At 43.3% G+C, this 26,048-nt stretch overlaps 1 long non-coding RNA gene across 2 annotated transcripts in view; it reads right to left on the bottom strand.

Moving 5' to 3' along the window:
• Positions 1-25,470, bottom strand: part of LOC137518123 (uncharacterized) — a 123,259-nt gene extending 97,789 nt beyond the window's left edge. The window contains exons 1-3 of one of the 2 annotated variants that reach the window (XR_011020740.1): positions 25,358-25,470; positions 14,598-14,655; positions 10,226-10,387 (exon numbers count right to left, since the gene is read on the bottom strand). This is a non-coding gene — a long non-coding RNA (uncharacterized lncRNA). Of the gene's footprint in view, positions 1-10,179; positions 10,388-14,597; positions 14,656-25,357 lie in introns of those variants that run through there. The other variant, XR_011020739.1, reaches the window with a different exon arrangement.
• Between the last annotated feature and the right edge of the window lie 578 nt (positions 25,471-26,048).

Below are 26,048 nucleotides of genomic sequence, written 5' to 3' on the forward strand. Positions count from 1 at the left end.
TTTATCTCTAAACTTAACAAAACCGCCAAGAAGTGTCTTAAGTGGCTCGGAGGGGAATTATTATTACAGTCATCAGGAATGGTTGAGTTGTGAGGGCTGGAGCAGGTACTCATACACTCACGCGTCTATGGAAAGCCTCTTCCCCCCTCCTCTATCATAAATACATGATTCACACACATGTATGCGCCTTTTGTTTGCTCTGAGAGAGGATGCTTATGTATAAGTGAATAGAGAAGAATGTAACGGAGCAGGTTGCCATGGGGACAGCATCCAGGAATATATACAAGCCGTGAATTGGCACTGATTGATGCATGAATACTACTGTTTACAAAATCAAAAAGACTGCTAAATAAAAGGGTGGAAATAAATACATGAAAATTTGTATTTTTTTTTAATGGTGTGTTTTTTCCTTTTCCATGTCTCTCTCTCTCTCCTGTTCTTTTATATATTTTTACCTCCTTTTATTCAATTATCTGGAGGTGTGAATAAAAAGGTTGACCTGGCCATCCAGATCAATATTCAGCCTTCCTACGCTCATCTGTTGATGCTCACTTATGTACATACCATCTATTGTTATATCGGTATGTAGCTCATAGTCCATAGTTGTGAATAGGGCAGCACGGTGGCGTAGTGGTTAGCTCTCTCGCCTTGCAGCGCTGGGTCCCTGGTTCGAATCCCAGCCAGGGCACTATCTGCAAAGAGTTTGTATGTTCTCTCTGTGTCTAAGTGGGGTTCCTCCGGGCACTCCGGTTTCCTCCCACATTCCAAAAACATACGGATAAGTTAATTGGCTACCCCTAAATTGGCCCTAGACTTCAGTACTTACACTACATAATATAGACATATGGCAATGGTAGGGATTAGATTGTGAGCTCCTTTGAGTTAGTGACAATATATATATATATATATATATATATATACACTGTACAGCGCTGTGTAATATGTCGGCACTATATAAATAATAATAAATAATAATAATAGGGAGGATACCATTTATTGGCAGAGATTACATGTAGGCATACACGAAAATGTCAATATTCTTTTCACATTCATTTATGTGAAAATATTGTTAAATAAATTTTTCGAGCGAAACTGCCATTGAAAAAAGGTTTTGCATTTTTCATGCTTTTTGGCAAATTTTCGAGGTAAAAATATAGATTTTTTGTTTTGCGTTAAAAAATTTGTTTTTTTACTGGTTTTTGTGTTTTTCGTGGTATAAAGGAGTTTTTGTGCATTTCGTGAAAAACTTGAAAATTCAAACTATTTTCACAAAAATGTTCACAAAATTGACAGTACCTTATTTGATGTGAAAACATGCTAAAAGAAAAGTAACGAAAACTAAAAGGTGAAGGGTGGTGGTTTATATATCATTGGAAAGAGGAGAAAAAGAGCTTCACAATGATATGCATCTTTCCATAGTTACTGCACGGCTCGGAGTCCCTTTAAAGATGTCCAGGTTTGGAGCATGACATACAGGCTGTGAAAGAGAGTTCCAGATGAGGGGTGATGCTCGTGTAAAGTCCTGGATGCGAGCACGAGAGGAGAGGAGGTGATCAGCTTAGAGGCCAGGAGAATGTTTTGGGAGAAGCGAAGGTTGCGGGAGGGACAATATCTAGAGATTAGTGAGGAGATGTATGAAGGGGACAACTCGTGAAGGGCTTTGTATGTTCAGGTGTGTACACACGCACTACGGAAGCCAACGACGGGTCTGTCAGACCCTCCTGCTGGGCGGACTTTCAGCAGACAGTAGCGCGTGTGTATGCACTGTCGGTGGACTGATAATGCTGTTCCTGAACGATCTGCTGAGCAGCCAGTGGAGGGAACGGCACAGTGGGGCTACATCAGAGTTGCGTGTGGAGGGGTGAATGAGGCGGGCCGCTGAATTTAGAAGGGACATGCTTCTGTATCTTTTTTAATTCCTTTGTGCCCCAATGGACGGTTGAAACAAACTGACAAACTTCAGGGCCCCTCCCTGCGCTTCTCCTTTATCCCCCCTCGTAACTCTTATCACAGGATAGACTATAATCTGCTGGTAATGTTTTCAACTGCCGCAGCGCGTTTTTATTATAGCTATAATATCATTAATCTCCGCATTATTGTCATTAGTGCTTCTCGGCAGGTATACCTTTTTTTTTTTTTTAAATAAACCTGCGCTAAGCTCTTAGGGAAGTAATGATATTATTATAATGGTAATTGGGTTTTTGAAAACTCCTCTTGATAAACCCTCAGCAAGGGGTAATTTGATAATATGCTTTCTTAATTCTGTCACCGATTCAAAGAGGTGTAACTTAATTCGCAAACACAATATACGGAACAGCGTGTGATGGCATCGCCATGGGAAATTGGATTATCTCAATCCTTGGCTTTTAAAGGAAACTAAGCACAGCCCTCCCTTTTTATGCCACGTTTTTGTGTTTAAAGACCAACCAAACCCAAAACAGAAAAAAGGAACTCCGCAAAGCAACCCCGCTGATGAGCGTAAATCATAAGTATTACCATCAGAGCTAATTTTTTTTCTATTTCAAAATGAATTGTGTGCAGGGCTGGAATTTTGGCAAGGCCACACAGGCCATGGCCTAGGGCACCAGAAATTCAGCCTTGTTCAGGGGCGGCTGAGTGAGGGGTAGTAAAGCTGTTCTATGCAGCCATACCTATCTACAAGGAAAGCTTTAACCTTGTAACTCTTTGTCCTGTACTTGTGTCATCCTTGCAAGACATGTAAGCTCTATCCTTCAGGTACAATTCTCCTGGTGACACAATGGGTCCATCCAGGGCTGGATTTATACTCTTTGCCGCCCAAGGCCACTGTCACCAGCCGCCCCCTTTCAGCATAGGTAGCCAGATGACCCCTCCCCCCTTTCCCTCCAGTATAGGTAGCTAGATGACTCCCTTAATCCCTCCCCTTCCTTCAGTATAGGTAGCCAGCTCACCTTCACACCACAGCAGCCATCAGTGTCACTCATTTCTCCGCTCGTCTTCAGTGCAGAAGCATCCTCTTCCTTTCCGTCTCCAATGCTGCCCAAGTCCATAGCCGCCCGCCACAATGCAAACATGTACAGAGAGCAAGGTGGCTGCTGCACAGGCAGCTAGCAGCAGAGTACTGCAGTCAGGCCTGATCTCCCTGCATTGCAGCATTTGAAAGCTTTCAAATGCTGCACCATTTTAGCCTGCTGCTTTGGTGTCCTTGCTTCTGCAGTGCCCTAGGCCATGGCCTAGGTGGCCTTTGCCTAAATCCATCCCTGGGTCCATCATTAACGAGATGGCAAGCATTACATAAAAGTTCTTAAGGAAAACATAACTTATAATGTACATGTGTATTTCTAAACATGCTACTGTCTGTGACACCAAGGATGGAAAGTAAGGAGAATTCTCAGACATGTAGAGATAACCATACAGACGGTATAGTTGGCCTTGGATGCCAAAACTTACAAATCCCGTTCTGACCGTGTGGCAGTGTTTGCTTGCAGACGTGCACCTATCTTTACCTGCTTGAAGTTTACAACTACTGATAAGAAATACTAAGGGGATAAACATGCAATATGTGTTCCCATAGGGGCAGGGCCCTAAAGCACACTAAAACATAATCTTTATTAGTTTGTACATAATAGAGCAGCTACACACATAGACAACAAGACTAAACTAAACATCAACAAGACAAGACACCTAGACTGTGTCCATCGATTGTGACACAGTGTAGGTGTGGCCTACACAGTAACTGAATAGAGCAGGGGTGTCAAACTCAAATACATAGAGGGACGAAATTGAACATTGGGACCAAGTCGCGGGCCAACCTCAATTTCTAGTGGGCACCTCCCTCACTTATAAAGTTCCCTAGTGTCTAATAACACCCCCTACATCCCCTATACAGTTCCCTGGCATCCCTGTTGTCCCTGCTTTCCCTCTCCCTTCAATATATAGCTTCCCCGTTGATCTAAGGCTTCACCTGCAAAATAGTTTCTCTGGTGGCCTACAGTGGGACAAACATAATACAACCTGGGGAAACCACTTGGGGGTCAAATTTGATGGTCCGCGGGCCTGAGTTTGACATGTATGGGGTAAAGGTAATGTGCTTGTAGTACATGCAAATGACGAGGTTATTCAAAGGGTGAATGGCTATGCATACAATACGGAGTTACTAACTCTCCGACACCCCACCTATATAGGTATAACCACCAGGTTTCTGAGGGTCATTCTACAGCTCACACCCCAGCAGACAGTTTGGTGAAAAAGCTAAACAACCCCCTAAAGAAAAAAACTGAACATGTTTCAAAATTGCGCAAAAGGTGTATCAGCGCATCACCAGGCCGCTTCCGAATGGCCTCCAATCAGAGGTGTGCTGAGCCCCCCCAGAGACTGCAAACGCACCTTGAACCCAAACAGAAGCTCTGCATATACACCAAAAGCATGGCTGTTAAGTGGGAGCAGCTGGCCAAAAATGAATTAAGTTAGTACATGGCAAGGAAATGAGCAGCGCTACTTAAAAACAGATAAGTGCCTACCTGCAAAAGAGTGCAAGCCCCACTTGTGGGGTCGAATACACACCGAGCATACACATGACCTGTCTACCACTGGAGGATGTTGGTTTCCTGTAACAGCTTGCATGTAACTTGTTAAGTACTCGTCCCTCCCACTGCGAAGAAGTCATCCTCGATGGGAGGGGACCTAACACTAACTAAACCCTAACCTATGCATATGCATAGCCTGGGTGCGCGCACCAAGTAAAATTGAAAATTGCGCAAAAGGCGGATCAGCGCAATTTTCAATTTTACTTGGTGGCGCACCCAGGTTATGCATATGCCAGATGGACGCTGTGAGACCTCCCAACCTATGGTGGGCTGCAGAAAGCCACAGGTGAGTACCAATTTCACTTTTATTTAGAGCTTGGAGTCCCTTTAAGTACAAATAGCTGGCTGTCAAAGATAACAGATAGGGAACAAATTGGGTTCACTTACTGCTCCTGGGCCCTATAACACTTGCCTTTGCTGCAGTGGCTCTTCCTAAACTCCTGCTGTAACTACTTCTGAATCAAAAGAGCTTCCACAGCAGTTACATAACTAGACCCTGAGATCATTATTATTATTTTTTTTCTTTAAAGCGGACCTGAATTTAGAACGTCCTCTCTGCTGTAAAAGATAAGCAACTGCATAAAAACCTTTAAACAAAAACATTTCTTTATTACAGCGGGTACAAATCCTAAAATAAATCTGCAGCGTTTCAACTTCCTGATTCATGGAAGCAGACATATTGTTAACAGCCTGTGCTTTCAAATGAGCTTATCTGCTTATCATCATGTCATGTGACACAGGGGGGAAATCAAATTACAACTTGTGACTACACACAAATGAGGGGGAATTAAACAGGCTAAACTCTCTAAGTACAAACAGGGTGCATTTCTCTATGGTTTCCTTCTGTCTTGTGCAAGAGTTCAGGTCCACTTTAAACTAGAGTTGCAGTTAATGGTGCATGCAAACTTTCCTGCTAATATTCTTGTTGCCCCAAAGGATTCTGGGAAGAGCAGCACCTTCTCATGATCATGGGTAATTATCACTGACAGCTGAGCAAAGTAGAAGAGACAGGGCACTACCAGCAACCCCGCCTCGCTCCCCAGGTCCCCAGACCTCCGGCCACACGCAATTACATCCAGCGCTATTTCCTCTTATCAAATTCCCAGAAAGGTGAGTGTCGAAAGAAAATATTTAAATTCACAGGGCCGACTCTATTAGCGGAAAGCGAAGAGCCACAGAGAAGCCCGGCTATCCTTTATCGTCTGTGTCCAATTCTGTTTGTCACATTTCATGCGTGTGAAGCCAATTTCTTAATCAGAAAGGATTACAGCACTTCATAGCTGCCAGTTTTTATTTTGCCATTAAACATGAAGAAAACGGAAACTTGCGTGGAGCCCTAATGCGACCTGGGAAGCTGCTCCTCGCAGGCGCTGGAAGATCTCGTACAGCTTTTTCCTCTTACCAAATGTATTATTTATCACCCTAAATGCTATTTTTACCTGAACAATGGGGAAAAGTACAGGAGCTTAGGTGAAAGTGCAGAGCAGGTAAAAACACAGCTTGACTATAAAGTTCTCTCCAACTCTCTAAAAAAGAAAATGATGTCTGGAGGATAGTGGGAAAAGGCATAAGAAGCTTTTTTTCCTTTCTATTGCTCTACGCCACCCCCCCCCCCCCCCACACACACACACACACATACACACACACACTGGAATCTTCAAGGTTTTAACTATTTAAGTCTATCTGGATGACCATAGTCGTCCATATACACACTGCTTAAGTCTAACAGGAGGCATATAGGCGCCCAGTGTTACAGTGGCGGGTGCGTGTGCATGCGTGTGACCGTTGCTCGTTCCCAGCAATGTTTCTGTGTCGGCAACTAGGGAAGGAGAACAAGGGTTCCCCGAACCAGTTGCAGTGCCTGGTCAGGGGCCATGTCCGTTCATAATAATGAATGTAAAGAAAAGTAAAAAAAAAATGAACACTTCCTGATAAACCAGGATAGTTTTTCTAGCAACATCTAGTGGCGAAAAAGTAAATCGCAGACACTCTGCCTTTTTAATAATAATAAAAAAAATACAGTTAATCCCTTCCAAAGGCCACTCCGCGTCCCACCAACAAAACATGTAAAAAGAAAATAAATGCCTAAGGACTAATCTTTTTTAATATGTATGTCTTGAGGGTATATTACTGTTATTTCAGTACATAAGAGCTTGAAATTGACCGGACTCAACCCCCCCCCCCCCCCCCCAAAAAAAAAAACAACTGAAAATATACACCTTTATTTCCAAATAATATATTGGCACCATTCATTATACTAGGGACATACAGTGGGATATGAAAGTTTGGGCAACCTTGTTAATTGTCATGATTTTCCTGTATACATCATGGGTTGTTATGATATAAATGTCAGTTAAATATATCATATAGGAGACCCACACAGTGATATTTGAGAAGTGAAATGAAGTTTATTGGATTTACAGAAAGTGCGCAATAATTGTTTAAACAAAATTAGGTAGGTGCCTAAATTTGGGCACCACAAAAAAGAAATGAAATCAATATTTAGTAGATCCCCCTTTTACAGAAATGACAGCCTCTAAACGCTTCCTGTAGGTTCCAATAAGAGTCTGGATTCTGGTTGAAGGTGTTATGGACCATTCCTCTAAACATCTCTAGTTCATTCAGGTTTTATGTCTTCCGAGCATGGACATGTAACGATCGGTGTCAGCACACAGAGAGAATCTGATTATTGGTGATCTGCAGGATCACCAAGAATACAGATGTATACCTGATTATTGATGATCTGCAGAATCACCAATAATACAAGTATAATTAACCTCTGGACACCTGATAGAGTGTAAGTGTTTTGGTGCAACAGTAGGCTGTCTCCCGTGGGGCGGGAGACACAGATAACAATGAGCATGGACCACCTGAGGAGCAGGTGGCCCTTGGCTGTATTAGGACTATCTCCTAGCAAAGGGGATAGAGATAACGTGAGAACCAGTGATTCCCTGTAATGCTGGGAATCAGACTATACTGCAGCCAAAGGACTCCTAAGGGATAGAGCCCCTGACTGGACTGCAGAGAGGCCCCTCTGAGGAACAGGGAGTCTCTGCAGCTACCTGACACCTAGCAGGGCAGTGTCACAGGTAGTACAGACAGACTGAACACTCAAGGAATGAGTGACAGCCAGAAAGGTCGGTCAGGCCAGGTCGGCAACACACGAGCAGATGAGGTACAGAGACAGAAGGCTGATTCGGTAACCAGGTACAGGCAGGGTTTGGCAACAGGTAGTCAGATATGCATAGGTACCGAATCAGAAAGCAGGAGAGAGGTCAAGAGAGCAATTGGTCATAACAGGTATAAAGCAGAGGCCTAGTCTAGAGTGTGAGGTCCGTGGTCTCAACACCCAGGAACTGGTCTAAAGAATAACACAGCACTGACGCAGTATCCCTAAGCTTGGGTGTGAGGTCCTTGATCACAACACCCTGCAACTGGTCTAAAGTATAGCACAGCAATAACACAGTATTCCTAAGCTTGGGTGTGTGGTCCTTAGTCACAACACCCTGGAACTGGTCTAAAGTATAACACAGCAATAACACAGTATTCCTAAGCTTGGGTGTGTGATCCTTGGTCACAACACCCTGGAACTGGTCTAAAGTATAACACAGCAATAACACAGTATTCCTAAGCTTGGGTGTGTGGTCCTTGGTCACAACACCCTGGAACTGGTCTAAAGTATAACACAAGCGTAATCTGGCTAAGTGTGAATTCCCAGGTCCACCTGGTTCTAACACACTGTGGGATCTGACTATGGTCTAAGTGCTCACACGTATGTATTCGCAACGGCAGACAACCTGAGACTGACCAGCGAGATCTACATATACTGCAGCGCTCCTCAGCGCCACCCAGCACTACTCAGCCAATGACATTCTGCGCTGGGATCAGCTGACCAACCTGATCAGCTGATCTCTCTCCTCTTGGCATAAAAGTCCTGCCTCCCAGCGCGCGCGCGTAGCTCTCCATCTGTGTGCACTAGAAGGCTCAGACACACCAGACGCATGCTCTTGTGCGGAAATCGCCAGTCTGAACGCGGAGACAGCTGCCCCGCCGCCAGACCGTGCGGCGGCATCTCCGCAATCTTTTAAAGGACAGCTCTCTTTAACTCACACCACAGATTTTCAATTATATTCAGGTCTGGGGACTGAGATGGCCATTCCAGAATGTTGTACTTGTTCCTCTGCATGAATGCCTTAGTGGATTTTGAGCAGTGTTTAGGGTCTAGTTGAAAGACCCAGCCCTAGCGCAGCTTCAGCTTTGTCACTGATTCCTGGACATTGGTCTCCAGAATCTGCTGATACTGAGTGGAATCCATGCGTCCCTCAACTTTGACAATATTCCCTGTCCCTGCACTGGCCACACAGCCCCCAAGCATGATGGAACCACCACCATATTTTACTGTAGGTAGCAGGTGTTTTTCTTGGCATGCTATGTTCTTTTTCCTCCATGCATAATGCCCCTTGTTATGCCCAAATAAATACATTTTCATTTTATCGGTCCACAGCACCTTATTCCAAAATGAACCTGGCTTGTCCAAATGTGCTTTAGCATACCTCAAGCAGCTCTGTTTGTGCTGTGGGCAGAGAAAAGTCTTCCTCTGCATCACTCTCGCATACAGCATCTCCTTGTGTAAAATGCGCCGAATGGTTAAACGATGCACAGTGACTCCATCTGCAGCAAGATGATGTTGCAGGTCTTTGGTGCTGGTCTGTGGGTTGACCCTGACTGTTCCCACCATTCGTCGCTTCTGTTTATCCGAGATTCTTCTTGGTCTACCACTTCGAGCCTTAACTTGAACTGAGCCTGTGGTCTTCCATTTCTTCAATATGCTCCTAACTGTGGAAACAGACAGCTGAAATCTCTGAGACAGCTTTCTGTATCCCTTCCCCTAAACCATGATGGTGAACAATTTTTTGTCTTCAGGTCATTTGAGACTCGAGTTGTTTTGAGACCCGCATGTTGCTACTCTTCAGAGAAAATTAAAAGAGGAGAGAAACTTACAATTGACCCCCTTGAATAATCTCTCATAATTGGATTCACCTGTGTATGTAGGTCAGGGGTCACTCAGCTTACCAAGCCAATTTAAATTCCAATAATTAGTTCTAAAGGTTTTAAAATCAATAAAATGACAACAGTGCCCAAATGTATGCACCTGCCTAATTTTATTTAAACAATTATTGTTCACTATCTGTAAATCCAATAAGCTTCATTTCACTTCTCAAATATCACTGTGTGTGTCTCCCATATGCTATATTTAATTGACATTTTTTATCATAACAACCAACGATTTATACAGGAAAATCATGACGATTAATAAGGTTGCCCAAACGTTTGCAACCCACTGTAACTTAAATGTTGTGATAGCCGGGACTAATGGGCAAATAAAATGGGTGAGTTTTATTTATAGTAGCACTAATGTTTCTATTCATTATCTGTACTACATATACAATGTATTTATTTTTCGCTTCAGGTTTGTTTTAAGACTGTTGTAAGTGTGGTCCTTTTCTTCATATCCTTAAAACCAATAATTATAAAAAATCTCTGATTACTGATACCAGAGACCTTTCTTTCTTTCTTTCTTTCTTTCTTTTCTTTTTTTTTTTTTTTTTTGCAAATGGGGAGAACAAACTTGGCTTCAGGCTTTTACAGAGACCACATACTTTCCCGGCTCTGGCTGGAATCTAATCCAAGGCAGTGTTATTTGCTCCCGACCTCCGTGGCGCGCAGCAGGGCTCCGTTCTGTTCAGCGCAAAGCCCTCTCGGCCTGAGACGCGGCAGCTCACTCTGTAACACCTGGCTGCAGTTTCTCCAGAGGTGGCCTCCTATTCACAGAAAAGGCAAAAAGAAAGACACACCGTGATATACTTTCATTTGCATATGGAATGTGAGCTCCAACAATGTTCTCAGGATGGAAGAATAATTGAAAATCCCTCCAATGGAAGTGAATGAATGAATGTTTTAAGCTTGATCTGCTTCTGTATTTTTCGATAATAGAAATCTCAGTGAAATGGATTTGTATAAAGGGAGGGGGGGAACCCTGTTTTTTTTTTTTTGCCATAAAGCACTTTTTACGGAGACCATAAATACCGTTATTAACAGACCTTTAAATGGAACTCTGAAATAACTTGTAATAATCATCAGTGTAGAAATGCAGGTTTTTGTGCTTGTGGTAGAAATATGGCTAGGTTTTATTAGTTTCATTATTTGAAGAAAATAAAGAAGAAGAAAAAAGCAGTGTGCCTTTCACTCTGAGAGGTAATATGACCTCGGCACAATATTGGAGGCGGGTGTTTTATAAAGGGTATGCACGATGTTGGCGTGGGTAGGATTGGAACAAGAATCTGAGAAGCAGAGTATTGGTGAACAGTGTTGCTTGAGAGTGTTTGCCAAAGTCATTTTCACATCGAAAATGCAATTTTCGATTTCGAGAAAATATTTGTGAAAGTATGTTGTATTTTTGCAATATGGGAAATTTGCAGAAAATGTGAAGTGAAAAACGTTGTTTTCACTGCAAAAAAATAAAACAAAACCCAAAAATGTGAAAATCACAAATGAAAATCACAAACGTATTGCAAAATGATCTTCAACGGCATTTTCGCAAGAAAGTCAAATTTTACAATATTCTCGCAAAAATGAATACGAAAAGAAAATCTGCATTTTCGCTCATCACTGTTGGTGAAATGCTGCCGCCATTTACCATCTACAATGGGTTTTTAGGGTTGCAAACATTAATATACCAGAGGTACCAACAATACTGCTTAAAAAGCAGGTAACAGTGGACTTACCTCTCGTTTGATGACCAAAAAAGTCTGTTTAAAACAAAACAAAAAAACGTTTGTTGATCACTTAGAAGACTCAAAACCTGTGACGCATTTTGGGGGATGCACCCAGCCTTAGGCACATATAAAGGTGGCCACTAACAGTCCAATTTCTAGTTTAACATTGTTTGAGCTATTAGATAATTCTGATCGGAATAAAAATAGTTCACTACACCATCAACAAAACAATCTTTGTTCCTATCTATCACAACCAACAAGAAAATCCAAGTTTTGGTTTGACGAAAATCCATTCGGACGACTATTTTTATACTCATTTGTAATCGATTGTGCCCATCAACTAAGATTATTTACAAGCAATCCGATCAGAATTTCTGATCGCTCTAACGATTTTTCGCTAGAAATTGGACCGTTAGAGGCCAGCTTTAGAGTATCTGCAAGGAATGTATGACGGAGGTGCCAAGCGCTCAGAGATACATTGCAGATATTTCTATATTTGCCCCAAGGAAGTGGTAAGTCCATCATTACTTCCTTTTTAACCAGTTTTAAATGTATTTTATCCTTGTTGGTACGTCTGGAATATTAACCTTTGCTGCCATTTGTCCACTCTCTTGGTGGAGGGGGGGAGGTTAACTCTTTATTCACTACAGAGAGAGAGAGTTCTTAACCTCAGTGGGGTCAGGTTTATTCTCCCCACCTGCTTCCTTAGTGGTTGCCCTGGTTTGTGAGTATTACTTAACTTACTCTTGATCTCCTGGTGTAGTGATCTACAACTACACTAAATTGGGCTTTTGATTTTCTCCTCCATTTTTTTTATGAGTTTATAGGATTGTTTTTATTTATGCGCTTTGAGTCTTTACAAATGTTATTTGTTGTTGTTTTTATTAGTAATTTTGATGCATCACCAGACCAGGATTGACAACCTAACCCTAACCTCTCCCCTTAACATTAACCACCTGCTGATACCTAACCCTAAACTTCATCCATCATTAGTTTCCTCCTGATGCCAGGTCTTTACCTCACCTCTTAGGGCTCCTTCATACCAGAGCCCACTTCTGGCGTTTTAACGCAAAGTCTATACTTTGTGTTAACCAAGGTAAAAGGAAAGTCCATAGACTTTACTTTTACCTTTCACACCCGACGCTGCGTTTCGATACGTTGCGGTACGACGCGTCCCGGTGCATTTTATCGTCGGGAATCGCCATTTCCCCTTCGGGGTAATTAACTACCACCGCCGCTACTCAGCGTCGCACCGGAGTTTCCCAACGACACGCCGCAACGCGTGCAGGATCCGTTCTCCTGCACGATTTTGGTGTGTAACGAGCCTAAGGGCCTGTTCTCACTTGGGTGATTTCCGCTAATTGCCGAAGCGCAAGCGCTTTTTAAAGCACTAGCGCTTTTTAAAGCACTAGCGCAATTTTTACCTACGGCACAGTGGCGTAGCTAGGGTATTTGACACCCGGTGCTGCCTATTCTCATCCACTTGCATCCCCCACTCAAGCAATTTTTGTGTGGTGTGCGTGTGTGTGTGTGTGTGTGTGGGGGGGGGGGGGGGATGGCATGCTGTGTTGCAGCTGGAGTTTGGGGAAAAGCAGTGGGTGCACAGAAGGAAAATGGCTGTGGCCAAGGCAGGGTGTGTGCTGAGCCAACTGTAATATAGCAGTGTAACTCGAAGGCAGCGGGCCTGCATTTCCTCCTAAAACACAGCAAGCAAAATAACCCTTAAAGGATACCCGAACTGAAATGTGACATAATGAGATAGACATGTGTATGTACAGTGCCTAGCACACAAATAACTATGCTGTGTTCCTTTTTTCTTTCTCTGCCTGAAAGAGTTAAATATAAGGTATGCAAGTGGCTGACTCAGTCCTGACAGGACGTGACTACAGTGTGACCCTCACTGATAAGACATTCCAACAATCAAACACTTTCCTAGCAGAAAATGGCTTCTGAGAGCAAGAAAGAGGTAAAAAAAGGGAAATTTCTTATCAGTGAGGGTCACACTGTAGTCACTTCCTGTCTGAGTTAGGACTGAGTCAGCCACTTACATACCTGATATTTAACTCTTTCAGACAGAGAAAGAAAAAAAAGGAACACAGCATAGTTATTTGTGTGCCTGGCACTGTACATACACATGTCTATCTCATTAGGTCAAATTTCAGTTCGGGTATCCTTTAAGGTAATTACCATGACCCTAAAGGAATGTCATGAAGAATTAAGGCAATTCTGAAGGCAAAAAGGGGTCAAACTCAGTATTAGCAAAACATACTTAATAAAGTGGCCAGTGCAATATATAAATTTTGGTGGTGGTTTAGCGGTTAGCACTCTCGCCTGTGCTTGGTCCTCGGGTCTCATCCCAGCCAGGGCACTTTCTGCACAGAGTTTGTATGTTCTCCCCGTCTCTGTGTGGGGTTCCTTGGGGCACCCTGGTTTCCTCCCACATCCCAAAAACATACAAATAAGTTAATTGGCTTCCCCCTAAATTGGCCCTAAACTGTAATATATCCACTATTATTATTATTTTTTTTTATTTTTTATTATTACAACAAATAATGGGGAACAAATATACATAAGAAATACAAGACACTGTACAGTCATGACATTGAATAGAATAAATACAGATACATACATAGTTGATGTGTAGTTGGTACATGTACATATGCTAAAATAACAGCAGTATGAGAAACACTAGGAGGAGGTCCCTGCCCTTGCGAGCTTACAATCTAGAGGGTAGTGGGGAGGAAACAAAAGGGAAGGAAACACGAGGATTAGTGGGTGAGCCAGTGTGCCTTCAGTGCTGCCTATAGCAAATTATAGGCTTGTCTGAACAGGTGTGTTTTCAGAGTACATTTGAAGGTTTCCAGACTCGTGGCATGACAAACCAGCTGAGGGAGAGAGTTCCAAAGGAGAGGGACAGCCCGTGAGAAGTCTTGGATGCGAGAGTGAGAGGAGGTGACTAGGCTGGAGGACAAAAGGGTCTCCTGTGAGGAACGGAGGGTCCGGGAGGGGTCCACTACACGATACATACATAGATATAGGACTATGTAATACTAAATAAAGTCAATACTAGGGAAAAGTAAAGATGACCATACATCAGGTCACCTGATAGATGGCATACATCTCCCACGGCAGACCGCGAGGGACGTGCTTATGAGGCTGGACGAAGTCCTGGGTAAGTATCGATTCTTTACACTGTGTAATCTCGGGTACACTTTAAAGTAGAACTGAGTTGAAGGAGAAAGTTGAGTTTTCTTACCTGAGGTTCTATCAGCCCCTTGGTCTGTTAAGTCCCTCACCGGTTTTCTCCCATTTCCCTTCATAAAAAGATAATAGGGTTAATTTTTGCATTTTTTTAATCTGTTTTAGCTTTCATAAGGTTCTGCTTTCAGCTCACAGAGCAAACAGGGAAGAAAAATGACGCCATTTCCAGAACGGCTCCTCTAAACTGTTTTAAGTCCAATTAGTCTTTATGTAAGCTAATGTGTTATTTTTACACCCTTGCCTCAATCATGAGAATTTAGCTTTCCATTTTTGTACAGGCAGAGCATTAAAAAAAAAACAACACTATAATTGTTTTCATTACTTTTCTTCCCTCCATTAAGATGCTTCATGGATTATATAACAGAGCATCTTCTGGCCAAAAATATCATCACAACAATTCATGGAATAGGCAAAGATAGGCAAGGCGATCATTCATCTGTAGGATTAGGGTACCTCGGGCTATTAATGGTGCCAGTAAAATCTCAACACACTGCCATAATTAAGCTAAGCATATATTAGTAATTGGGCGTATGAGGGGAAAAATATTACACACTATATATTGCTTGTGGTCCGCCGTCCGGTATTAGTCATGGCGAGAATCCGAAGACATAACAAAAAGTTCATCTGGATCTGATCCAGTTCTGTAACATAACTGAAGAAGAATCTTAAAGCTGCGTAAGCTTGCAAACAAATCTTGTAGTTAGTCATTAAAGGTATCACCTAAATAACTTTTGTTGTTATTATGTCTTCACCACTATATACTGAAACAGGAAAAAGGCCCTTACTGAAAAAACTGTGTCACAATAGGCACCTATTGTAAAAGCTATGTTTTGCAGCAAAGCATGGAAATTTGGGCCCGAATCTGCTATGGGGCCAGAACGGCCGCAATATGTGGCAAGGAAGGTACATTTCAGGACCTGAGGCATCTGATTGGCGGAGCTACCGCTGCAATGCCACCATTAGCTTTTCACTGGCACTAATCAAATGCCCCCGGGCACAAACATTTTCCCTCCTTACCACATATTGCGGCTTTGTGGCACTGGGGGGTTAGGCACGGGGGGTCTAAGGGTTAGGCACCACCGGGGGTGTCTTAGTGTTAGGCAACACCAAGGAGGTCTTAGGGTTAGGCACCAAGGTGGTTTTAGGATTAGGCACCACCAAGGGGGTCTTAGGGTTAGGCACCACTGGGGGGATTAGGTTTAGGCACCACCAAGGGGGGTTAGTGTTAGGCAACACCAAGGGGGTCTTAGGGTCAGGCACCACTGGGGGAGTTAGGTTTAGGCGCCTCCAAGGGGGGTTAGGGTTAGGCACCACCGGGGGAGGTCTTAAGGTTAGGCACCACCACTGGACTGGTCTTAGCATTAGGCACCACCTGTGGAGGTTAGTTTATAGTAAAATATACGTAAGTATTGACGGAATACTGTAGGGGGGTCGAGGGAAAAGAGTTGAACTTACCCGGGGCTTCTAATGGTCCCCCACAGACATCCTGTGCCCGGCCAGCTACTCACCGATGCTCTGGCCCCGCCTCCGGTTCACTTCTGGAATTTAAGACTTTAAAGTCTGAAAACCACTGCGCCTGCGTTTCCGTGTCCTCGCTCCCGCTGATGTCACCAGGAGCATACTGCGCAGGCCCAATGTGGCCTGTGCCTGCGCAGTATGCTCCTGGTGACATCAGCAGGAGCGAGGACACAGCAACAGAGGCGCAGTGGTTTTCAGACTTTAAAGTCTGAAATTCCAGAAGTGAACTGGAGGCGGGGCCGGAGCATCGGTGAGTAGCTGCGCGGGCACAGGATGTCTCTGGGGGACCATTAGAAGCCCCGGGTAAGTTCTACTCATTTTCCCCCCACCCCCTACAGTATTCCTTTAAAGATATTTTACTATATAAATTAAGTAGCACACTATTGGTAAATTAAACAATATTTTATCACTTTTACTGGTACTCATTTCAGTAAATCTAAAAATTGAGGTTACAGTGGTAGAATAGAAGTATTATAAATGATATTTTACATCATATCCTGGCACCCATTTTACTAAATGATAACTTTCATATTGTTTATATCTGGCACCCTTTTTAACTGGTGCCTTATTATATGCATGTGATAAAAGGGAGGGAGTGACTAGTCAGAGAGGAAAGTTGGGAGAAGGAGAAACGAGGAGGGGAGAGAAGGAGAGAAAAAGAAGGCGAGGATAGAAAGGAAAAGGCTAGAAATGTGAAGAGGCGGGCATAGAAACAATCTCCAGCCACCCTATCCTTTTCTTGGTCATTTGGATAGGAAATGGAAAATACAAAGTTATCACAAATAATAAGCAATGCAACCACAATATATACAGTATATAAAAAATCTCTGTTTTCATTTGTTTTTCTTCCTGGTTTGAACACCCAGAGCTGTTATCAGAATCATGTTTGAACTCAGAAGCCCCTTCCAGGTAGTAGACCAGCCATTACGCCACATGTTGCTTTATTCTAGCAGGTTTATCATTCAGATGAAGAGACGGCCCAGCATGCATTGTGGCATGTCGGAAAGCAGAGCACAATGAGCCACTTATAGCGGAGTTACTACGTTTTTTTATTTCAGATCTCGTTGGGAGGTCACACAGAGGCTCCATCAGAACAAATCAGGGTGCCATCTGCGCTACATGAAAACTTGCTGCTTGCCCCCACGAGGTTCCTTTCAAGCATTGTGCTCCAGGACGCCACCAGACTAATGTAGAGGAAAAATACCTATGCTTCGATACAAAATGAGCGACACATTATTGACTTCCTGTGACTTTTACAATAAACTCAACTCTCGGCTATTCTTTCCAGAAATACGTTGAATCGCTGAGGAAAGAATCATCCAGGCTACCTTTTATTTAGCGGCACAAAGCACATATCGCAGATGTTATTCTATGATTGCCGTAGCACCAGGAATAACTACGAAGATCACCTCTTACTTCAGAAGAAAAAAAATAGGTTAAAGTAACGGAGCTGCCGGGTGCCTGCTTGTTTCTATGATACAATTCATGGATCCTCTAGGCGAAAAATGAAAAGTAGCTCCTGCTGGGGTTTTTATTTTATTTTTTTGTTAAGTTTTTTTTTTTTCAGATTTGGGTGCATTTTCTGAGTACAAAAAAAAAAAAAAAGAATTACATTGGGGATGAGTGCAAGGATTTTCGTAGCATAATTTTGCAATTTCAGGTTAAATGACAAAATTCAAGATTGTTGTTGAGATGTTGCTGTCATTTACACTACGTAGTAGAAATCTGACAGAACTGACAGGTTTTGGGCTAGTCCATCTCTCCATAGGGGATACTCAGCTTGGACTTCCTTCTTTACAGGGATGGTCGTAGTCAGCCAACTTCGCTACGCTGGAACTACGCGTAGTTTTATGTAATTAAGCTTCGTCAAACTATGGCTTCGAAATCAAATATTCGCTTTGCATGCATTTTGTAGACTATGTGTTAAAATACGCAATTACGCGTAGTGTAAAGCGTAGTGTATGCGGATGCTTATGCCCGTATGCAGAAAATTTTATGCATTGGTTCCTTTGTAAATACTTATACCGGGAACTCTTCTATGCGTACATTCCCCTTTCCAATGCGTAAATTTGTAAGCATACAATCGCACGCGGAAAAAGACGCGAGTACCGCATTCGTAGTTCACTACGCAATACACATGATACCTACGCATAGTGGGTGTAAGCTACTTCGCTACTCGTAAATTCATACGCGTAGTTTTCAAACTTCACCTACGAACTACGATGCGTAGATGCTCATCCCTGATTCTTTATAAAGACATTCCCTGAAAAGCAGTGGCGTAGCAATAGGGGGTGCAGAGGTAGCGACCGCATCAGGGCCCTTGGCCTAGAGGGGTCCCATGGGGCCCACTCTCAACCTCAGTATTATCTCTTTATTGGTCTTGTGCTTGTAATAAATCACGTCTACAGATGCTTTGAACAGTAGTAATCATTAACACATTGCTCCCCATCCCCTCCTTGCACCTCTGACACTGTGGTTGTCCTTGATTGGTTTTGGTGTGCCGTATCAATTGTTATGTAAAGCATGCTTGGGGGGCCCACACCTTCTTAGCTATGCCACTGCTGAAAAGGATTTATATAAAGATGCTGGCCAGTCTCACCGCTCGCTGCACACATTTTTGGCAGTTGGACGGAGCAACTGCCATTTACTGAGTGCTTTTGAAAATATAGAAAACCCTGAGAACCTACGAGGAGATAGGCTAGCCTAAAACCTGTCAGTTCTGTTAGATTTCTACTACTTACTGTAAGTGACAGTAACACAGGAGAAAAGTCATTTATGGCTCATTTTACTCTGAAAGAAACGTACTTCTTATTTGTATATGCATGCATTTTAAATTTTAAGATTTTTGCGACAGAGGTCCTTTAAAGGGAAACTAAAGTGAATATGAAAAAGGAAAGAGTTTCAATTACCTGGGGCTTCTACCAGCCCCAGGTTAGTGATTTTCTCATACTGCGCATGCACAGGACACTCCTAGCGGCAGGAGTGAGATCGAGGACGCGTGCGGCCAGGGCTGTGCAGGTGCAGTGGGCGGCGACTGGCTCTGTTACCGAAATTTAAACTTAGTCACTGCAGTTGACCGGAGGACGGCGCAGGCACAGGGCAGCTGCAGGGGGCTGATAGAAACCCCAGGTAAGTGAAACTCTTTTTTTTATATGCACTGTAGGTTCCCTTTGAACGTCATGTCTTAACGTTACATAAAATTTCTTTTGTGATTTGTGCAAATATTTTTTTCCACATAAATAATGAAAAAAGTGTAAAGAGAATGCCCAAAGGACATGGGTAAGAAAATTGTAAGTGAAAATGCAAAAATTCTAAGCTAAATTTGTAACCTGTTGTGAACATATTTTCGCCACTTCCCACTAACCATAACAATCTCATGGTTAGCACAAAAGTATATATGCAATGAATTACAATTTTGTGTTTTTTTAAATGCAGGCTCAGAATATCAAAACCAATGTGGAATTCTGTAAAAAAAAAAATTTAGGATTCAAAATTTGGCAATCCCAACCATCCCTACTGCACATAATTTTACACTTGTTAGAGTAAAATAACAGCTCACCCTGCTCCATGGACTCAGGGAGAAAGTCATAATTCAGTTGTTCGCTATTGCTGGTGGCTGAATTACACTGTTTTCAAAGAAATTTGGGCTCCGTCATTTGATGGTGCCAAAATTAATGTCTCATGCCGCTATAGCCATAATTCATTTCACGGCCTATGGTGTGCCCAAATTTCCCAGTTTCTCTGTTTCTATTAAAGGACACATGAGGCCATATGCAATTCACTTTTTCACCTGAGTTTTCCCAAAGGAGATCATTTTTTATTTTTTATTTAAAATAATTTCCAGCACTTTTCAACTAAAAAAAGTACCAAAAAGTAGGTGAAAATGTACTACCAAAATTATTGTATTTTCTTGCTTTTTGGTGGCTTAAAGGGCATTTTATTAACAAGTTTAAAAATATCACCTAGGAGAAAACTCAGGGGAAAAAGTTAATAGCATATGGGCCTTGTGGGCCCATTTGCAATTCCCTTTTTCTCCAGTGTTGACTCGTCCTTTATAATAGAACCCCTGTCCCTGTGTCCCTGCGTCACGCTGTCCCTGTGAGGCTGGGTCCGTGCTTTTTTGCTACTGCGCATGTGCGCAGCACGGACCCAGCCTCACAGAGGGTGGCGTGTGAGCGGGTGGCCGGGTGTGCGGCGGGTGAGCGGGCGGCCGGCTGTGCTCAGGGTGGGCAGTGGGCGGCGGAGGCGGGTGGCGGATGCGCGCGGCGGCGGCGAGAAACACAGACCTAGGCCCGGTGCACACCAAAACCCACTTGCAGATCCGCAAAATGCTAGCAGATTTTTAAACGCTTTTTTAAAGTTTTTATGAGGCGTTTTGCGGATTGCTGCTGCGGATTTCAGTGTAGCATATTTCATATATTGTTACAGTAAAGCTGTTACTGAACAGCTTCTGTAACAAAACCGCCTGCAAAACCGCTCTGATCTGCCATTTTTCAGAGCGGTTTGCATTTTTCCTAAACTTAACAAAAAAATCCTCACCCCGGGAGGATTCGTTTCTGCAAAACGCCTCCCGCTGTGGTGTGCACACCCCCATTGAAATACATCACCCTAGCGTATCCGCAGCCGCAAGCGGCTGCAAAAACGCTCAAAAAGCCGCTCGGTGTGCCCCAGCCCCTAGAGCCCGTTTTTAAACGGGCTTAGGTTTACTAGTAGGAAATATTTTTTAATCTTCTGTTTAAAATAACTTTTTAGCACTTTCCAATTAAAAAAGTACCAAAAAGTAGGTGAAGAGTACTGTCAAAATTATTTATAGTATTTTCTTGCTTGGTGGGGGTTTCAAAGGCATTTTATTGACAAGATGTAAAAATATCACCTAGGAGAAAAGTCAGGAGCAAAAGTGAATTGCATATGGGCCATTATTTTTTTCTCCTGAGTTTTCTCCCAAGAGATAATTTTTCATTTTCAATTACAAATTTTCCAATTTTTAATCTTCAAGTAACAAAAAGGAGGTGAAAAGGTATTTTCAAAATTAGTTTGAGTATTTTCTTGCTTGCTGAAGTTGCTGGTGGTTTAAAATGCATTTTATTGACAAGTTTGAAAATATCACCTAGGAGAAAACTAATGGAGAAAAAGTTAATTGCATATGGACCCTGAAGTGAGAGGGCATTGCGCTCTCTTAGTTAGTGGCCCCTATTTGATTAACTTTTTTCTATTTCCACAAAACATATTATCAACAAAATATGTTTTATGGGCACAGGAAGTGAGGAAATACTTACCTTGTATGGCCAGGTGAGGTGCACAGCTGCAGCAAACACAGCTCCACAAAGGAGATTTTTCAGTCTGCTTCTGGTGCAAAGGTACGGTAATATTCATAATTAACACTAAGCAATGTGAGTCAGGGTGGAGTCAGCATGCAGTGATGCCGTAACAAGGAACTAGCTGACCTTGATCGCAACAGGCTGATTGTGCTCTGCTTTCCGACATGCCACAATGCATGCTGGGCCGATACTGAAGGAGGGCAGCTGGTTACAGTGGCCTAGGGCGGTAAAGAGTACAAATCCGGCCATGGCTGCTGTAGATTGCAGCTCTGTACAGTGTTATTAGACGGCGGTTTCGCTGTCTAATAGTCTCCTAGCGGCGATTACCGCTGGGAGACTGATGACAATCGGAGCTCCATCACTCAAGCGGAGATGCACAGCACATCGCGCACGCGATCTCCTGCAAAACCCCGCCCCAGGACTTCACGATAATTGGCGTTACGCGGTCGGCAACCGGTTAAATGTTCCTGTTTGGCTTCAGTTTGAATTTACCGATAAAGCATTATCCAGGCAACCTCCAATGCACGATACATACATGGCTTGAGAAGTCGATGGCAATCTTCCTTAGGGGTTGGCTGTAGGATTCCGTATTTCATACGTGGGCCTGAATTCCATCAGGTGATCAATCCATAATTTCATCAATAGTTGCTATTTATTATATGGAATGTAATTAATGATGAAAGCTGCTCTGAGATGTAGCAGCGCCATTGATCGAGAACAGAAAACAAATCATTTGCTCTATGATCCGGCGTAATTGCTGATCCTTCTCCGGGTCTCCCTGGTCCGTTATTGACCATCGTGAACTTTAATGGTACTACTTTTAATGGGTTCTGGGCTGGTGGGCCGCTCGGATGTTGCGCATAAATAAATGCAAAGCGTTTTGCTTCTCTGGCTGTTTTACACAGATTAGCTTTATGCTGCAGATTGCAGGCTTTGTAATGAAAATCTATTTGGGCGACTTTGCAGAGTGTTTTGTCCCTGCACTCTTATATAAGCTGTGGACGTTGCCATGGATTGTGTGGTTCATTGTAATGCTGTTTATGCTGATTTATTGTAAGGGTCTCTGGTCCACTTGGTTCTGTCTGAGCCCTCCTGCGTCTCACTGTTCTGTTGATCTCGTCACTGGTGATAGATATGGGCACTACCAGGGTGTGGGGTCAGGGCCAGGCTGAGTCAGAGGCGAGAAAGGCTCCAGCCTCTGGGCACAGTGTAGGAGGGGGCACACAACTCGCTCAGCTATTATTCCCCTATTGTGTTTGAAGCAGAGAGAAATGAGAAAAGGGGATACATAGCAGTGACTGCAAGCCAGATAACTAGAGATTAAGGTGTTGGGGGCCCTGTGGCCCTCTTAGTCTAATGGCAATCAGTGTGTGGCTGCTGGGGTGTGAGGGATGGAGGGGCGCACTTTGGTGTCTCAGCCTTGGGTGCTGGAGGACCTCGTCCTGGCTCTCTGCGGGATCTAAGGCTTTGTTCACATCTAAAAACGAAATAGCTGACAGCAACGATTTTCGATTTTTTGTGTGTTTTTTTTCCCCCTCCAGCGCTACGTTTTTGTACAAAGCGCTTTTGCAGAGCGATTCCGTTTTGTCACTTCCTGACGTCAGTCAGGAAGTGAACTCTTTCACCCGGAAAAGAATAAATACAGTGTATTTATTCTTAAAAACACAAACGCAATCGCCGCATAAAATGATTTTGTGAGCGTTTAACTTTTTCTTCCTATACCTTCCATTAGACCAAAATCTCCCCAAAAACGGTACAGGCACCACTTTGCGGAGCGCAAAGCGGACGAAACGCACTGATTTGAACCTTCTCATAGAGAATCATTGCACAGGGGTTTTGTGGGGGATTTTGAAAATCGCCTGCGCTTGAAAAAAGGTCGAAAACGCCCTAGATGTGAACGAGCCCTAAAGGTGGCCACACACCATACAATTTTTCAAATTTTGTTGATTCGAGCATTCCGATCCAATTATCTAATTATCAGGGGTTTCGATCAGAACATTTGATGTACCACACACATATAATCGAGATTGCCTCAATTTCGGGATAAACAATTGAAAGCTCCAAAAAATTGATTGGTTTAAATAATCGAGAGAAAAATGGATTAGTTAAATATGTTTTTTTTCTGGATGAATACAATTTCACAATCCATCACACACTATACAATTCTTAATAAAGTTGGTCTGAATATTCCAACATGTCCAATCTCCAAAAACAGAAATTAAACGGTAAATTTGATTACATTTATCGATCGAAAACAAAGAAAAGCTCTTGATTTTTCGGGACAACTGATTCGAAATGATCGAATTGGAGAAAAATTGGATCTTTTAATTGTATGATGTGTGGCCACCTTAACCACTTCACCCCCCCAGTGCTAAATTTCTCCGTCCCTCTGCGCACCGCTTCACCCCCAGGGACGGAGAAAGGCGCACTTGTTTATTTACTTGCTGGGAGTGGGCGGGGAACTCTCGCGCGCACTCCAGCCAGCCCGCACAGCAGGTGACTAATTGGATGTTAGGAACGAGCGTTCCTAAATCCAATTAGCCTCGCCGATTGCGAGTAGAATGAAGACGGCTTTAAACAAAAGCCGTCTTCATTCAAAACAATGTAATGTAAACAAATGTGCAGCGCGCGATCGCGCGCCCCCGCGACCCGCGCGCGCACACACACCCCGGCTCTGCAGTACAATGATTGGTTATGGAGACTCTCCAGTCCCCAATAACCAATCATAGTACATAAATACTACAATGGAGGCAGCGCTGAAAGGTAAAAATAGCGCTGGTGTTTCAGGGGTAAAACCCCTCAGTTGTGAAATGGTTAAAGGGGAACTTCAGCCTAAACAAACATACTGTCATGAAGTTACATAAGTTATGTTAACTATAATAGATAGGTAATATAATCTCTTACCCACCCGGTTTTAAAAGAACAGGCAAATGTTTGTGATTTCATGGGGGACAGCCATCTTTTTCATGGGGGCAGCCATCTTTTTGGTTGAAATGAGGTGACAGGGAACCTGGGACACAGTTCCAATTGTCCTGTGTGCTGATCACTCCTCCCAGCAGCGCACGCTAGGCTTCAAATCTCATATTCAAAATGTAAAAATAAAAAAATTGCACCAAAACAGCAGAATGAGAACAACAACATCAGAAATCCCATCATGCTTTGCACAGCATCAGAAGAAAAATGCCCGGGCAGTTTTTTTTTCGGTGCACCGAAAAATGAGGCTTGGGTAAGAAAAACAAAGTTCTGATGCTGTGAAACTGCTAAAGAATCACCAAGCCTTTTCAGTGCTGCTGAGTAGATTTTTAGTCTGGAGGTTCACTTTAAGGCCAGGGCCGGATTTACCATAAGGCACTGTAGGCACGTGCCTACAGGTGCCTGATGATGAAGAGGCGGCTTCCTCATTCCCTAGTCAGAGTCCTGATCAGAGCGTAAATGAGAAGTTACTTACCCGACTGTCAGCATTCCATTGACTAGATCTCCCTTCAGTCGCGGGTACCTCTAGCTACTTAATACTGATGTTCCTCTGGCTACCTATTACTAAAGGGCACCTGTCAGTACAAAAATCATGTGACTCCAACTCCTCAGTTTATAAAACCCCCTACTCCAGGTACCCAAAATTGCGCAGACTCCTCGACTGACTCCACAGCCCTGCGGGCATGGTAAGTAAGGAAGAAGTGACAGCTGGGCAAGCCAGCGCACTTGGGGTGTGGTTTGGTGGGGGTTTGCAGAATCATGGAGAGTGAAGTCTAGGGTGCAAGGACATCAGTGCCTATAGGCTGCTGTGATGTAAGTCCGGGCCTGCTTCAAGAGGAACTGTAGCGAAAATCTTAAACTTTAAAACACATACAAATGAGAAGTATGTTTCTTCCAGAGTAAAATGAGCCATAAATTACTTTTCTCCTATGTTGCTGTCACTTACAGGAAGTAGTAGAAATCGGACATTACTGGTTTTGGGCTAGTCCATCTCTTCATGGGGGATTCTCAGCATGGCCTTTATAAAGACATTCCCTGAAAATGATTAAGATGCTGGCCAGCCTCCCTGCTTGCTGCACACTATTTTGGCAGTTGGATGGAGCAACTGCCATTCACTAAGGCCTAGTGCACACCAGAACGGTTCTGCAGCGGTTTACGATCCGCTTGTGGCTGCGGATCTGCTAGGGTAATGTATTTCAATGGGCTGGTGCACACCAGAGCGGGAGGCGTTTTGCAGAAACGCATACTCCCGGGCTGCTGCAGATTTTGGATTGCGGATGCGTTTCTGCCTCAATGTTAAGTATAGGAAGAACGCAAACCGCTCTGAAAAACGGCACTTCAGAGCGGTTTGCCAGGCGTTTTTTGTTACAGTAGCTGTTCAGTAACAGCTTTACTGTAACAATACATGAAATCTACTACACCAAAACCGCTTCACAAAACCGCAAAATGCTAGGTGAAACGCTACAGAAAAAGAAGAAAAAGCGTTTCAAAATCTGCGAGCATTTTGCGGATCTGCTAGCGGTTTTTGGTGTGCACCAGGACTAAGTGCTTTTAAAATAAAGAAAACTCTGAAAACCCCCTATGAGAAAAAGGGCTAGTCCAAAATCTGTCAGTAATGTCAGATTTCTACTACTTGC

This window comes from Hyperolius riggenbachi, chromosome 5 (assembly GCF_040937935.1).
Source record: "Hyperolius riggenbachi isolate aHypRig1 chromosome 5, aHypRig1.pri, whole genome shotgun sequence".
Classification (NCBI taxonomy): domain Eukaryota; kingdom Metazoa; phylum Chordata; class Amphibia; order Anura; family Hyperoliidae; genus Hyperolius; species Hyperolius riggenbachi.